This window comes from Trichosurus vulpecula, chromosome 9, assembly GCF_011100635.1.
Source record: "Trichosurus vulpecula isolate mTriVul1 chromosome 9, mTriVul1.pri, whole genome shotgun sequence".
NCBI classification, from domain to species: domain Eukaryota; kingdom Metazoa; phylum Chordata; class Mammalia; order Diprotodontia; family Phalangeridae; genus Trichosurus; species Trichosurus vulpecula.
Window position 1 is genome coordinate 21,443,179 of NC_050581.1, and position 10,550 is coordinate 21,453,728.

Here is a 10,550-nt window from a genome sequence, read left to right on the forward strand (position 1 = left end):
GAGGATATTTGTGAAGGACCAAAAGCTTAGCCTGAATTTGAGCTTTCTTTAGTAGACAATAGGGGACCACTCGTATCAGAATCATGACATGAGCATATCTTTTGATAAGGAAGATGAGTCTGAAGGTGATTTGAATGAAGAATTGGAGTGGAGAGAGTGTTGAGCTAGAAAAAAAAATGGGAGGCTCTGAAAATAATCTCTATATGTGAGTGTTGATGTTGGTGCTGGTGGTTGCAAAAGGGGATTCATCTGAGATGTCATAGAATCATAGGTCTAGAGCTGCAACGTATATCAGCAGTCATCTAGTCCAACCCTTCCATTTGACAGATGAGGAAACTGAAGCCCATAAAAGTAAGAAGGTGCAATTGACAGGAAATGGTGATTGATTATAAACAAGGGTTGAGGAAGAGGGAAGACAGACAACAATTCGAAACATAGGAGACTGAGTAAATTTTAACAGTAAGAAACTATAAGGAGGAGCAAGCAAGTTTGTAGGAAAAAAGATAATGAATTCAGTTTTTTCCCCTCACATTTTGCATTTAGGATGCTGGTGGGACTAATAGGTGGAGATGTCCTGCCAGCAGTTGGAGATACAGGTTTGTAGCTCAGAAGAGAATTTGGGGATCAAATGAGATAGTAAATGTAAAGTGCTTTATGAACCTTAAAGTGCTATATAAATGTTAGCCATTTTTATTAGGTAGTCTGAATCCCAGGTTTCATGGCATGAAATTTAATTTGACCCTCAAGACAATTTCCTGCAGCAGAGAGGGCAAATGTTTCTATCCTCATTTTATATATTATCAAACTGAAGCACTGAAGGGTAAAGGGATTTGCTTTTGGTTACATAGATATTGACAAAGACAGGAAAGAAGGAAGGAAACAAGCATTTATTAAGTACCCACTTTGTGCCAGGAATTGTGCTAAATTCTTTATGAATATCATTTCATTTAATCTTTACAACAGCTCTGGGAGGTAGGTGCTACTACTATCATCCCCATTGTACAGTTGAGCAACTAAGGAAGGCAGATGATAAATGGCTTGTCTAGGGTCACACAGCTAGAAAGTGTTTGAGGCTAGATTTGAATTCAGTTCTTGCAGACTCTAGGCCGGGCACTCTATCTACTATGCCACCTAACTGTCAGGATGCCTAACTCCTAGTTCAGTGGTCAACCTGGGCAAAAATAAAAAAGACCCTATGTATGTGTGTGTGTGTGTGTGTGTGTGTGTGTGTGTGTGTGTGTGATCTCTCTCACATAAAGCAAACACATGTGCCCAAAGAGCCCATGAAAATTTGCATTTTGTCTCTTTCAGAAGAAACAGTTGGACTAACCTAAGAGAGTTCAAGGCCCATCTTAGTTCTATTGATTCACTTGTTCCTGAATTCTCCACATAATATTTAGTATTCTATATGGATATGTGAATTCAGGAGAATCTTCAAAAAATGTAGTCTATTAAATTTTAAGATATAATAGATTCTTTTTTTCTGTTAAACTTGTAAAGGTGCCCAGGAGCTACTAAGCAAGGGGCACATCTAATAAAAATAACAACCATGATAAATAAATTATGATTCCTTGAAAAACTGCCACCAGTGTGCTACATCAATTTGTATGCAATGAGACAATATGGAATTACTTGGAAGTTTTACAGAAAAAAAATCTAAATACATTTACAGATAATAGACTTCTGAAAAGAAAACATGATAGTCTAAAAGTTTATTAAAATCGTAGCCAAATCTTTTGTCATGTACCAGAACACATCTTGAAAGTCAGGAACCATCGAAGAAAGGCTTATTACCTAATTGAAATAATGTTAGGAGGGAAAGTAATACTAAACAGATGAATGTTTAGTTAAGCAAATAGAAACCAGAAGTATTTCACTGTCTTGTACAGCTATATTCCAACTTAAGGTCATTAAGTGATTTTGTGTAGAATTGAATTTAGATGAAACAACATTTCTGGGGCAGGAAGTTAACAGTAGCCAGAACCACTTGGGTGGCAAGAAGAAATCACAAGCCACGGCTGTTCAGGCAGGGGTCTAATGACATTACAGGGTGGTTTAAGACTTCTTGGTGAGGCTTGGTCATAACATTTTAATGATATTATTGCTAAATGACATTAGTCAGGGCAATGTTTTGCAAGGTATGCCTATATTCCTGGTTTAATTAATCATATTGAGCCAAGTTCCCTTGCTGATGGATATAAGCTTGAGTCAGTATGATTTATTAAACTAGAAATATGAGCCTGTGAATTTCCACTATATTATGCACCAAAGTGCAGAGTGGTGTAGTGAATAAAAGCACTAAACTTTGAGTCAAAGTAAAAGCTCTGCATGCTTTTCCATTTCAGTGTGTAGCAATGTAGTAACATGCCACATTTTCTCAGAGCCCTTCATACTACTTGAGGCACTGGTAAATATTAGTACCTCTGGAAGCTGAGAATATGCCTCTAGGGAAGGAGTAGTGATGGGCCATTTGGATGTGTTGAAAGGATAATTTCCTGTTGATAATGGGGTAGGGCACTTTTGATTCAAAACTGACTTGTCCTTTAGGTAAGGACAACATCCTTGAAATTAAACTGTCATCCATCCAATCAACTTGGCACTTAAGAAGCATAAGGTGTGATTCTGCCTTCAACCCCAAGGGGGAGCAGAAAAACAGGTAATGGAAAAACTCTAAATGGGCAAAGTCAGTTTTATTGGACTATAGCTGCTACTTGGATAGACTAGAAGTAATGCGAAGAACACAGGGTGTAGTCACATAAATATATCCTTTCTTGGACATCTGTCTTGATCAGGAAGAAGATCTAGCCTCCCTCATCCCTTTTTGATGAGGAAAACAGACACTTGCTATATCTCAGGCTATATCTAGGACTCATTCTTCACTTTTTTTGGTCTTGGAACCTAGATATATTTCGTGGCTATTCTTTCTCTGCTGGTGGCCACTAAGAGAACAAATCTCTGAGTATATGTGTGTGCCTGCGGGGTCAGGGGTGGCTCCCTTCAAGCTTACTAAGGCTTTTTTCATTGTCTCAGTATATCTCATCATGATTTAGAATGTCTGGTTTGACTTTTTCTGATCTGACATGATTGCGTGACTGACTTTGGGCAAATTATTTAATTTCTCTTACTCTCAATTTCCACAGAAGTAAAAAAAAGGAGGCAGCATAGTAAAATGGACCCTCCTAAATCATATTAGGAAGGTCCATTACACCATGATGTTGTACTGTATCCAACGTCATTTAAGGTAGTATTTTCTCACCCATAGATATTTAATGGTGAAAGACAGAGACAATCCCAAGTTGGTTGGCCTATTGACTTGATCTTTAATAGCTGAAATTCTGAAACTTTAATAGCTTTAATGTAAAAATTTCATCTATCACTTTCAGAAGATACAGCACATATACTTCATATTCTTCCCAGGATATTGTATCTCTGCCATGCCCTCCCCCCCACCTTTGGCAGTCACTGCTCTGGGGGACGAATATAAAGAGAGATACTGATCACCCCAGCCAGGGCCCTGAATTTATATAGTGCTGACTCTCTAGATCTATTACCTTGTAGTTCAGTTCTTTCTCTAGGTCTTGTCTTCCTTACTGGATTATGAGGAGACTGATAAGGTGTCTTATGCTTCTTTCTATTCTTTTTAGCATTTACCGTAATACCTTGCGCATAGAAAGTATCCAGGAGTTACTGAATGAAAAAATAATGGATGTGAAAATGCTTTGAAAAACATAAAGCTGCGCATGTGCAAACACACACACACACACACACACACATGTGAACACCGTTAATAAGAAGATGATTCCTAATTATTTTTATAAAATAGCAGAAGAGCAAAGATTTTTCCTCCTTCTATCTCCCTTCCTTCCTTCCTTCCTTCCTTCCTTCCTTCCTTCCTTCCTTCCTTCCTTCCTTCTTTCCTTCCTTTCTTTTCCTTTTCCCCTCATTCATTCCTTATATTCTTCTTTTATCTTTCCTTCTCTTCCCTTCTTTCTTTCTTCAATCCCTCCCTCATTTCCAAAATTATTCTTGTGGACAAGAAGAAATGTATGTTGTGTGCTAGTGTAATTAGTATAGTTCAAAGCCAGATGAACTTAAATATTGATTAGTATATCTATGTAAACCTGGAGGTGTCTATAGCAGTATGCTATATAGTTCTATCTCTAGCCCTATCCTAGTCAAATTTTTGATGACTTGGGTGAAGATATAGAAGCCTGGCCTATAATATTTTCAGAGGATACAAACCTGAGAGCAATAGTTGAACTATTAGAGGATGGAATTAAACACAAAAATTATTGGCTGAAACAAACAAGATGATATTTAGTAGAGATAGGTGTAACATCCTGCACTTAGGTTGAAGCAATAAACTATATAAGTATAGGATTGAGAAACCTGATTTAACAGCAGTTCACATGAAAAAGACCTAGGGGATTTTGCTGACTACAAGCTCAATATGAACCAACAGAGGATGTGACTGCCAAAATATCCAGTGCAGTCTTAGGTTGATTTAACAGAAGTCATGTAGAAGACTAGTCAGGCTTTTAGTCCACAGGATTTAGTTTACCAGTATTATAGATTTCATCTAATCCAATACCCTCATTTCATAGTTATGAAAACTGAGGCCTAAAGCGGATAAGTGATTTACCCAAAGTGATACAGGGAGTAATTCGTGAGTTGCAATTGAAGAACTGGTTCTGTGACTCTAGGACTAGGGTCTTTTCTTATTATATATTAATCCAGACAGTATATTTAGAGCCAATTGGCAGACATTTAAAGGTGGCAGTTTTGTTTATTGTAACTAAATCTGTAATTTCAGTCAAACTTCCTTCAGGTGTTATCTCCCTCTTTTAGAATGTAAGCTTCTTGAGAGCAGGGACTCTCTATAATTTTCTCAGCACATAGTAAGCACATCCCTAGCAAAATGCTTTGCACACAGAAAGTTCTTCTTCAATGCTTTTGCATTTATCTGTTTACAAGAGTAATATCTCTAACACTCAGAACCATCTCAAATTGGAATAAGAGGCATTCTAGGAAGATGGTAATCAGCCGGTCAATAAGCAAGCCTATATTAAGTGGTTACTATGTGTAAAGCATAGCACTAAGAACCACAGATAGGAGTGAAACAGTCCAGTTCCTCAATCCCCCCGATTTTCTGTGTGAAACGATAATAAATGTCCCAGAATAAAACAATGAAATGAAAAGGAAGAGAAAAAAATTGAGAAGGCAGAAAAGTCTTAAAAGACAATAACCTCCTAAAAAGGCAAAAGATAATGAGAAGATGAAAAAACAGGAAAATAGATATAAACCTCCAACACAAATGAACATGAATTAAAAGACCTACTCATTTCCTCAAATAGAATGTAAGCTCCTTAGGGGCAAAGGGCATTTGTGTGTGTGTGTGTGTGTGTATGTGTGTGTGTGTGTGTGTCTGTGTGTGTCTGTGTGTATCTGTGTGTGTATTCCAGGTATCTGCCACAGGGTCAGGTAGATTTTCTTTTGGTCTGGATCTGTAAGTCATAGACATAGGGAGCTCTCGAGGGAGGAGACTCCCTCTACAATGCAGATCAGCTATTTCTAATCTTGGAGAGTTGCATAGGGGCAAAGAGAGGCTAAATGATTTGCTCAGGGTCACACACCAGTATGTGAAGTTGAACATAGCTCTTCCTGATGTTGAGCCCAGCTTTCTAAACATCACCCTTGTCTTGAATTTTCAAATAATAAATGCTTATTGATTTGTTGATTGATACTTAAGGAAACTGGTTGGAGGGTGAGTGAATGGGAAGACACAGGTAAGAGAGAGTACAGGGACCTCATGCAAGCTTTTTTTTAAAAATAGTATTTTATTTATCCAATTACATGTAAAGACAATTTTCAAAATTTATTTTTTGAAAGATTTTGAGTTCCATATTTCCACCCCCCCCCTTCTTCCCAAGACAGCAAGCAATCTGATATAGGTTATACATGTGAAATCATGTAAAACATATTTTTACATTAGTCATGTTATGAAAGAAGAAACAGAACAAAAAGAAAAAAACACAAAAACACCCCAAAGAAAGTGAAAATAGTATGCTTCTATCTGCGTTCAGACTCCATCAGTTATTTCTCTGGATGTGGATCATATTTTCCATCATGAGTCCTCTGAAACTTTCTTGGATCATCGGTATTGCAGAGAAGGGCTAAATCAATCATAGTTGATCATTATACAATGTTGCTGTTAGTACAGTGTTCCCCTGCTTCTGGTCACTTCACTTTTCATTGGTTCATCTGAAATCCACCTGCTAATCATTTCTTACAGCAATATTTCATTACATAATAATAGTATTTCATTACATTCATATACCACAACTTCTTAAGCTATTCCCCAATTGATGGGCATCCACTCAATTTCTAATTCTTTGCCACCACAAAAAGAACTGCTATAAATATTTTTGTATATGTTGGTCCTTTTACCTTTTTTATGAACTCTTTGGGATACAGACTTAGTAGTGGTGTTTCCTGCAAGCTTTCTTGACAAAGGAGATCATAACATGAGAGTAGGAGTTAAGCCATTAAAACATGAAGAAATCAGTAGCAGTGGGATAAAGTGGGCAAAAGTTATTCTTGCAGGCTGATGTGGTATGCCCAGGGCTTGGTGCTTTTTGAACTTAATCATAAATGCTACTCTGCTAATTCTGGCAATGAGACTCAGCTACAGTAGCTGAGACTTTCAGAGTCGTTCTGATGGGGTGTAGACTGTGGGAATCCCCTTGGACCCCACCCTGAATCTTCCCACTTGATCTGGCCTTTCATGCCCAAATAGCCTAGCCTAGTCTTCTGATTGTTTTCTCATCCCTTATTGACCTCTGTATCAATGAAGCTAAGCAGATGAATCTAATGATAATCTTCAACTCTGCACTAACTACCTTGAATGCCTGAGTGGGGCTAGGCTTCCTCCAGCCTTAAATGTTATGTCACTATTATTTTTCCATCTTCTTATTAATTCATAAAGGTCCTCCAACTCTGCAGAGAAGTACTCAATTATCTACATGTCTTCCTTAGTACAGGTATTTCTAGACTACAACCATCAGGATGCAAGCTGTTCCAATATGACTTTTTCCAGAAATTTTAATGATTGAGTTTGAAAGCTGGAAACATATTCAGACAATTGCTTCCTAAGTCTCTTGTTCCCTCCCTGAAAATGTGTTAGCAAGCACAATCTAAGAGGGAACCCATTCAATTAAATTCAATAAGCATTTATTAAGTTCCAATTTATGTGCCAGGTAGTTCAGATACAACAGCATCTAATGTGACACAGCCAATAGTCATGAACACACAGTAGTCAAACACTTAAAATTTAGCAAAACCTGGGTATAATGATGTCTGAATTTTTTTAAAAAAGTTTTATTGATGTGTTTTTCCCCTATATCACAATAAGCTCCAAGCATACCCCATATCTTGAGAATCTTCTATTATAATAGAGGAACAACAATTATGTAAAACCAACCAACATAATGACCCAGGCAGCTTCTCCTCTCTATAAAAAGGAGTAAGGTGCTCCATCTCTTTTCCGACGAACAATGGTTGTTGCACTTACTCAGTGTTTGGCTTTGTTTTGTGGTTTTTCCCCCTCCCATTTATATTACTGTAGTCATTGCATATTGCAGTTCATTGTACCTCACTCTTATATCAGTTCATACAACTCCACGTTTCTCTGAATATTTTACATCATTTCCGATGGTATAAAAATATACTATGGCATTTATACGGTTTGTTCAGCCATTCCAGAGTTGATGGATGCCGACTTTATTTCCAATATTTTACTACCACAAAAAAGTATTGCCATCAATATTTTGATATATTCTGGCTTCTTCCCCTCCTCTTTTCTTTAACTTCCCTGAGATACAAATTAGAGTTTTTTTTTTAATAAAGTAAAAAGATACTGTGATAGGAACAATATCTACTAACAATTTGCAATACATGGCAGACTGGTAGGCCCCTGACACAGTAACTAATTTTCCTTAAAAAGATAAGGAAATTGGCTGTGAGGAGCGCCCGCGGAGGGATCATAGCGCACTGGCCGACGCCAGACCCCCCCCACGGTCCTTCCCCAGCGCCGGACACCGAGCTTGGGAACCCAACGCCGTCCACCTTCTCTGGGGCCCGCGGCGCCGGGAGCGCTCAGGCTCGCTCCACAGGCGGCTGCGGTTACTAATTAACCCCCGCCAGCCCGGTGAAGTTCGAGGGAGTCTCCAAGAAACGTGCTTGGGCAGAGTGTGCCCGAAAAAATGGGAGGAACCTGGCCCTGCAGACTAGAAACTTGGGGTGTCCGACCCAGGGCTGGGCATAGCGTTAAACATTTATTTAGCATCTACTGTGTGCCAGGCTCGGTGCTCGGCGCTTTACAAACCAACCAGTCAGCACTAGTGATCATCTTTGAATCCTCACCACAGCCCATCTGGAAGCTGAGGGTTGCAAGAGTACCTGCCTCTGTGCGGTGCGGTGCGGTAGGACTGAAGGAGTATACAGTGCCTTGTAAGGGCAGAAGAAAGCAGTTCTGGACTGGATTTGATAAAATAAACCCTTTACATGAAGTCATGGGAATGGTCTGATAGAACGCCATGTGTCCTATAATGAGCCATTTACTGTGGTTAATGACCCCTTGCAAGGTTTCCATGCAGTAAACCTTAGCTTCCCCTACTTCACCAGATCTCAGTGTATATGAGCTAGCATCTCAGGAGCAAATTATCCCACCAAGCATTATCTACCAACCAGCCTTATCCTCTATGCACACTCCCTGTTCAGCCTGACCTTCCTATGCAACTGATTTATTCATTGCCCAGACATTTAAATTGTGGAGATGTATCAGATATTAGCATGAGGTATTAATGTCAGATATTGCAGACTCAGGACATTGTTCCTCCTCTGCAGTTACAGATGGTTTAACTAAACTGCCATCCAGAAAGGATAGCAACAGTGCTGAGAGAGAATTTTCGCAGGATGCCACAATAACAGAGATTTCTGAAGGCAATGATGACTTTTTGGATTGAGTACTGACAGTTTGTCTCGTTTACTGAGCCCATCTGTTCTAGAAGTGAGGGAAAAGAGTTATGAAAGATTAAAAGAAGACCTTGCAAAAGCTCAGGGGGAAGTGAAACTAAAAGACCAAGAATGTGAGCTCTTCCAAAGTCTGAGATCAGCTGCGACAAGAATTAGAAGAACTCACAGCTAGTCTGTTTGAGAAAATATTTATTGAATGTCTACTTTGTGCATCGTGTTATTATTTTACCCTTCTGAGGAAGCTCTTAAAATGGTGAAAGAAGCTAGTATCAGGCATGCAACAGCTGAAAAACAATTAAAAGAAGCACAGGGAAAGAATGATGTAGTTCAAGCAGAAGTTGCTGCCTTAAAGACACTTCTGTTGTCCACTTCACCAACATCACCAATTCAAAAGCTGCTGCTAAGTGGAAAGGCTCCTTTTAAAAATGGACTTGCAAAAAATAAAAGTGTGAGCAGCCCTATGAGGAGCAGTCATCAGGACCTCAGGGTAATGCAACCTATTGTAAAAAACTGCAAAGAGACTGACTTATTTTTGTGTAATGAGTCTTGCAAGGATGAACCCACAATGGACAAGACATGCCCCCTTTTAGACAAAATTTATCAGGAAGATAGATTTCCATGCTTAACCTTTTCCAAAAGTGAGTTGGCTTCACCTATTCTGGAGGCTGTGGAAAACAATACCCTAAGCATTGAACCAGTGGGACTAAAACCTATTCAATTTATAAAACTTCTGCAGCTGAATGTGGAAGACCAAAGGAATGTGCTCTCAGTGGTCAGAGTAAGTCATACAAACACAGAATTAGATTAGGAGACAAGCAACTACTATTACATTTCTCCTTTTTGCAGATACAAAATCACATCAGTGTGTAACTTTAAAAAAATACATTCACTATAACCAGCAAGGACTTGTGAAACACCAGGATTTTGATTAGAAGTTTTGGGAAGTTAAGCAATTGAGAAAAGAGAAGTCATTGGCAAAACTGGGATATTTCAAGGATGAAATTTAATTCTCTACACTGAATATGCATGAATTTCACTGAATAACTAAAATGGCTAAATTTTTTTATGGTCACTTGATATTTATTTCCAAGGAATTGGGTCCAACATCTTTTATCCCCATTTGCAAAATATACTATGTACTATGATTTCTTTCAAATTGACACATGCTGTGTCCACTTAAGAAAAACTGTAGTTGAACAAGCTAAGACAAAGACTTGTAGGTATACTTGTGACTGTAATTTATAATTGCAAAAATTCTAATTAAATAAATGTTAGATCAGAGAAAAAAGGCAAGGAAGTTGATCTTGGGACTTAACTGGTTCAGGGAATTAAGATCCCACCCACTGATGTAGCTTCTTGGCTGCCTAATGCATAAAAATCTAGCAAGCAAATAGCCTTCCTCTTTAGGCTAAATGGATGTCTCACTGTCATGCCAGGTAACATACAAGGATGTGTTCATTTTTGGTGTAAAGATTCAGGCCCAAGTAGCTGAAGTGGTCCTGGTCTGCCTCAGAAAA

General features: G+C 38.6%; 1 pseudogene; it reads left to right on the plus strand.

The window, feature by feature from the left end:
• Nucleotides 1-544: 544 nt before the first annotated feature.
• LOC118832043 lies at nucleotides 545-10,040 on the plus strand (annotated as a pseudogene).
• Nucleotides 10,041-10,550: the final 510 nt, after the last annotated feature.